At 34.3% G+C, this 6987-nt stretch overlaps 1 long non-coding RNA gene across 1 annotated transcript; it reads right to left on the bottom strand.

The window, feature by feature from the left end:
• Positions 1-3526: 3526 nt before the first annotated feature.
• LOC146927086 (uncharacterized) lies at positions 3527-6525 on the bottom strand. The gene is made up of 3 exons (XR_015005589.1): positions 6282-6525; positions 5904-6101; positions 3527-3981 (listed from the first exon to the last, which is right to left on the bottom strand). It is a non-coding gene; the product is annotated as an uncharacterized LOC146927086 (long non-coding RNA).
• Between the last annotated feature and the right edge of the window lie 462 nt (positions 6526-6987).

Raw genomic sequence — 6987 nt, 5'->3', positions numbered from 1 at the left:
AAAGTTCAGCTTGCATTGCTTGCCTCCAGTAATCAAATTTGTTTGCCTCAGTGAATGTTTTTGGTTCAGGGTTGGAGTGTAAAGAGTTAACAAAACAAGAATGCTGGTTAGACAGTTTATGATGAGAGACATAATGTGTAATGGGGTAAAGAGAAGCATGAAAATTATTGCAAACATAGTCATTTAGATAAGCAGGAGTATTGGAAACTCTAGTTGACTGTCTAGTAGGGACAAGTAAAGTGGGAGGAGGAGAGGGAGTAGATGGAGAGGAGACAAAAGGAGGGTTATCAATGATGACAGGAGGAGCAGGAATGATTTCTGGAGAGATGGATGGAGGAATGGAAGAAAAATACTCCCATTGGGAAGTGATGGAATCAGGATTTCTAGGGTATGGAAGAATATGTTCATGAAAAATAACTTGTCTAGAGATGAAAATGGCTCTAGAATGTAGGTCTAAGAGAATGAAACCCTTGTAACCTGATTGATAACCAAGAAAGATGGACTTTCTAGCTCTGGGATGCAATTTTGTTCTATGGATCTGAAATGAGAAGCATAACAGAGGCAACCAAACACTTTGAAAGAGGAAATATCAGGTAGTTTTTGATACAAAACTTGAAATGGGGATTGATGGTGAAGAATAGGAGTAGTGATTCTATTGATAAGAAACACTGCATGAAGGACAACATATGACCAATATGAAGAGGGAAGTTTGGATTGAAATAAAAGGGCTCTACCAACATTAAGGATATGTTGATGTTTTCTTTCAACCCTAGCATTTTGCTGAGGGGTTTCAACACAGGATCTTTGATGTATGATACCAAGAGATGCATAAAATTCAGAGAGCATGAATTCTGGTCCATTATTAGACCTTATAGTTTTAGGGGTAATGTTAAACTGGTTTTGTATCATGTTAATGAAGGATTTAACATGATGAGGAACTTCTGCTTTGGATTTAAGTATGTTGTTGTGGAATTTTATATTTTAATATTTTGTTTAGTATGAATTATGATGAACAATGAATCTGAAAGTTCCAACAACCCTTTTAAAACTGTTCCTCCATCAAACGGAATTTTTTTAGAGCTACAGTGTCACCGACGTGGGATTGATGAAACCAGTGCTCATATGAGGGTGTTATTTGGATTGGAGAAGATGAACAATCCATATAAACAGGATACCATGTGGTAAGGGACATGAGTTGTTTAAAAGTGGATTTTCAATCTCAATCATTTAATTCTGATCTAAGGGTCAATAAGCATTCCTATTATTCTCAAATAAAAAAAAATCATAGTAGTTGTATAAAAAAAAAAAAGTGGTCTCCTACGGTAGGAGACCTAAGAAGGTCTCCCACCCTAAACGGCGCCTTAAAACGTATTTATCAGTTAACTGAGCGTGGCATCAAAAGTTAAAAGATACAATCGATCTCATGTTATCGTCCATACAGAAATGTATGGTGAGCGATAAGTGAAGGCATAGTTGAAATAAGCCTTAATTAATGATTTGGTCCCTTAAGTTATTTATTGGTTTCATTTTGGTCCCATAAATTATTAACGTTACGTTTTGGTCCCTTAACTTATACTCTGTTAGCCAAATAAATCCTTTCCGTTAACTTTTGTCAAAAAAATTAAAATCCATCATCAAACTTAAAAATTCATCACATTCATCATCAAACCCAGAAAACCATCATCTTCGTCAACATCCTTCATGAGCTTCATCAACAAACCCAGAAAAATTAAAAAAACTCAATAAACCCCAATAAGGTCATGAAGGATGTTGATGAAGGATGTTGACGAAGATGATGGTCATGAGGGATGTTGATTTATGAATGTGACGACAACCTTGATAGGGAATATACGATGAAATTAACAAACCATTTGTATTCCAACTGCAGCCTGCCTCTCTGCAAACCCTGTTAAAGATGACAACAAGAGAAAATTAAGTGAACTTGTAACAAAATCAATACCAATTTTTACATATGTTTGGCTTCAATGGGAAATGGCCAATGGCTCTACAAATCCAAATAAATAATCACTTCTTCACTCTAGTCTGATATCAATTTTGAAGAAAATAATGAAAAAACTTCAAATACTCAAAGTCAAGGCTAAAAAGGGGAATAATTAGCATTACCACTCACTTAATTGTATAAAGATTTTAGAGTAAAGGAACAATACTTTGAGTACAAAACATTATTGCACCCCAAGAAAGAAATGACATGCAATATTTTTCACTTTGAAAGTATATATTACTTCACATTGTAATCAAAACTAGACCAGACCGGCGTGTTCAACCAATTGAATTGGGAACTGAACCTGATGATAGATTCTGTTTCTGATATGAATTAATCATGAGAAAGATATTATTGAATAACAGAATACATACAATCTGTAACTGAATGATGGAGAAATAACCTCTTAATAACAACTACATCCGATCCACATAGCCTTGGCAGAAAACAAACCTAAAATCCGGTAAACTGATAGAAAACCACGTAAAACTTGACAAAACCAGTGGTTGACCAGTTTGCCTGGTAAAACTTGTTTGTCAAGTCAAGGAAGTCTCTTTCATAGCCAAACCATGTGTATTGATTTCTTCCTATCACCGTGAGTGTGACTATTTTACTTTTTTTTTTATTGTTACACATATGCAAGCAATATTAGAAAATGGGGGTTGAATTATTTTAGAATAGGAGTGCATATGCCTAAGCTCTAGAAACTCTATCAATGTAATATAATGTGTATTAGAGATAAGAGATGTCTTGAGCTTATGGTGTGGGAACCGGGTGATATGATCAAGTCATCCAACTCAATCCGATTCTTTCATACAGTTCGACCAGCCTAATGGTTCGACCAATGATCCAGTGACCCACTACCCTTACCGAGTCGATGACCGGTCCTGTTTTTAAAACTATGGTATCAGCCTCCGAATACTTCACATCATCACCATCTTTTCTTGTTCCACGACTTCTTCCAATCTTTAACCATCAATATGTTCAGTTCTGAAAGGCCTATTTTAGTGTTCAACTGATCCTGTTTCTGCAGCACCACTTTTTGGTGCTTTATTCCCTTCTGTATTTGAAGATTATTGTATAGGTGTGTACATGCCTCAAAAGTGATAGCATTGATGTTGATCAAACACATGATTTTGCTACATCATCAATAAACATTGATATTGAAGCATTGTCTTGATCATGTTGGAAACATTCCTTCAAATTTTACTAGGTCACTTTTATGTTAATCCAAACCCACTCAACCTGCATCATTTTGTAGGTCACCCTGAATAGCCACTTCGAGCACACAAACCCATTCCAAAAACTTGGAGCAACTAAAATAATGATGGTTTCATGTTTCATAGGAGGCCAACCAACCAAGAACAATACTTCACAGGAAACATCCACAAACTAAACCAACAAATTTCCTTTCCCCATTCCCACAAACAAGGCAACGCTTAAAATAAAACAAAACCATCCACAAAGGAATAACATAGAAGCTTTTATATAGATATTGGATAAGTGATTTCACCCGGTTCAGAATTGAAAACATGAAGAAATAGAACTACAAAACCACTAGAATGCAGTAGTAGCAAAGTATAATCAAGGTATTGTTATACAACTGATAAAGACAATAATGATGATAGGTGCAACTAAATAATAAAACCAATAGAGACATTTCCTACACAAGTTTTTTCCTAAATTCTAAAAGTATTACACATTCGAATAATAAAAGTAGGCTAGCGATTGATTGCAAAATATTTGTTTGTTGATTCCTCTGACCGCAATAAAATTGACAAGGATTGGTTCAAAGTGCATTGTGGCGCGAATTCAGAAACAGAAAGTATTAAACATTCTAATTGTTACAAGGATTGACACAATGCACTTTGAACTTTGTTGATTCCTCTGACTGCAATAAATTGACAAGTCAAGCATGAATTCATTGAAAAAACGAGGTATTCCTCCGACGACTGAGGTTGAATCTGATCCGAAAAGACCTGCAGAAATAACAAGCCAAAATAACCCATTGATTGAAGAAAAAAAATCCAGAACTTGAAACTAACACGCTCAACTAATTTGAAAAATAAAATGTAAACAAACAGAACATGTTAACAAAGTCAAGGCAAACAATAGTTAGAATCAAAACATTATTGTGTCTAGTCTAGTATTAAGAACACACATGTAAGACATGAAAATATATCGAAAACAGAAGAGTTAACAATTTTATCTGTGTAACGAGTAATGACCAACACAACCTTATTCTAATTATTACTACAGAATATAATCAGTCAATACATCAGATTCTTCTATCAATACATATTCCAGTAGTCACTGCTAATAGGATATAAATAATGTACATCCAAAAAATGGCTTTGAAGTCAAACTCATAAACTAAGTGCACGACTTTATCTTTCACTTTAGTTCTATATTCATATTCTCAAGTGCACAAGATGTAGACCGAGACTTATGTTCTGCACGGTTTAGCATAAGTTTTCCCTTCCATTAAGGATAACCAAAACAGTAAGAAAATTAAAACAGAATCAAACGTTGTTGTCTATCACCAACAAAACCCCATGTTTCTTGAGATGGGGACCTTAGCACCAAGGTATTTTAGCTCTCAAGCCAAACAATCAACCACAAAAGGTATGTAAAAGGTCTCCATTTTATACCCTCGTTTTGATGTTGAGGTTATCCAATTCTCCCTACGAATAGCTTTTATTAGCTTTTGATACCTCATACCTATACATGCTACCTTGAATAGAGTTTCCGATCTGATCAACATCAACATTTCCTAGTTGTCACACTTTATTTGACCATTCAATTGATCAGTCCTAATAACGTGTAATCGAATCAGTCCAAAATCATAACAACGATACAAATATGTTTTGATTCTATAAGTTACTATGCTCATCCATGTATTTCTTTCCTATTCACAGCCCCATTAGTTCAAACTACTCTAACACAAAATATAACAACTTAGCTAACTATAGATATTTACATAAACAATTTAAATCCTTTACATATTTCTTCTACGCATATAATACTTTAAACTGCAACTATATAAAGATTTGTGTCTCATGAATCAACATTCCACCCTTTAGAGTGTTTCATAACTAATTTATCCTACCACTCCAAATCAAGCCTTCTTGTACTATCTCAAAAATAAAATAAAATCAGTGTCGGTGTCATTCAGAATAAGATGGGATGACTTGTGGCTGACGATACAAAATAACTGAAAACAAATCAAATACCCCTTTTCCACCTGGAGGATCAAGTAATGAAAATGTGGGAAATACATGACTATAAGATAACTATCCATTTACAATTCAACACTTTGGTACATTGTTTACTATAATTCATTGGTTATTTGCATATGTTATAGTCTAAAAAACAGTTCACACCATCAGTGGGAAAATTAACTAGGTTGAAAGTGAAGATCCAAGTTGTCAAAAGGCTACATCTAGTACTATATAACTTATGTTGAGTCTAGTGTAGCAGCAGACGCAAGAAAAAAATCATCGGAGGTATGAGATCATTCAACTTTGTGTCTCTTTTTGAGTATAGTGTGTCTTTTTTTTTTTTTTTTTTTTTTTTTTATAAGTTCTACAATAAAAAAGTACATCACAATAATGTTATATAACATATTCAATTTGGTTCATAAAGCATTGTACAAGATTTGAAGCAAACATTAAAATATTTGTGCAACACTAAGCTGACATTATTACATCTAACTCATAACACAAATCTTAGAAAATCCAATGACAAACCATTTAATGCCATTCATGATTGTAAACTACTTAAAATATAGTACAAAATGTGAGAGAATCAACAATGACCAACCAATAGATTCCATCAACCATTGATTAACAATCATCTAACAAAAGCAGAGTGGGCTATCAATGATTAACAATCAACTAACCGTATATATGTTGCAGATAAATCCATGCTTAAGGTGATATGAGACTCTCAATGTAGACTATTGCATCTGTAAGTACAAAGTTGTTTGGAAACTCAGGAATATTCAAAGTGCCAGTTTTGGAATCATAAACAACCAACTTGATATGATCGTTACATTCAACGGTAATCTTATAACATCGTAGCAACAGTTGGTCATCCTCTGAAATATATAAAGCAGTATCAACAAATAATTCCTGATCTTGCAGGTTAGGAATAGTGTAGAATTTAGTCCAAAACTCATCATAATCATTTCTTAGCATCAGGTGGTGGCGCTTGGTTGACATACGAAGATGCTTCTTTGCAAAATTGGGATCAGAAATAAGAGAATTGAAAAACTTACAAAGGCATCGAAGCTGTATGAGTAATTTGACCGGAAGCCTGCACAGAATCTCAGGAAGGATATCAAAAGGTATAGTTGGAAGCTCCGGTGGTGGGTATATTAGGGTTCCGGCGACCAATCGCTGCCTCTTAGTGTTGGTTGTTTCCTCCGTGAGTGACCGAGAAGAAACGGCGTCGTTTCCCTGCGCCATTTCTTTAGAACTATAACTGGATAAGAGAGTAAAGCAACATTGAATACATTTCGTCACCTTAGTTTCCCTGCGCCATATTTATGTGGCGTAATTTCATTGGATACGTATGTTAAAAATTTAGACCGAGAGAGTGAATAACAAAGGTTTGCTCTTAAAAAAAAATGTAAAATTTGTAAATGAAAAAAGAAAGAATAAGAATAGTATTCTTATATTAATTTTTTTTGACAAAAAAATATATTAGTATTCTTATTTAATTGGCTTAAATGCAATTTTTTTGGTAGATAGACGAAATGACAAAGCCATCATAAACTCACACACAAAAGTGGAGGTACCGGGCTTCGAACCCCGATCATGGCGTCCAATGCAATTTTAGTCCCCTACTTTCATATTTTTTTAACTTTTGATCCCCCATTTTTTAAAACGACTTTTTTGGTCCTCCATTTAGAAAGTCAACAAAAATATTTGGCCCCCCTCCTCTTTTAGTGATGCGGCACACTCATAATTAATCATATGTTG

Source organism: Medicago sativa, chromosome 4 (genome assembly GCF_051527215.1).
Source record: "Medicago sativa cultivar Bolivia chromosome 4, Bolivia_mono, whole genome shotgun sequence".
Taxonomy (NCBI): domain Eukaryota; kingdom Viridiplantae; phylum Streptophyta; class Magnoliopsida; order Fabales; family Fabaceae; genus Medicago; species Medicago sativa.
Note: the sequence above shows the minus strand (reverse complement) of the source record. Positions and strands in the feature narration are given on the sequence as shown.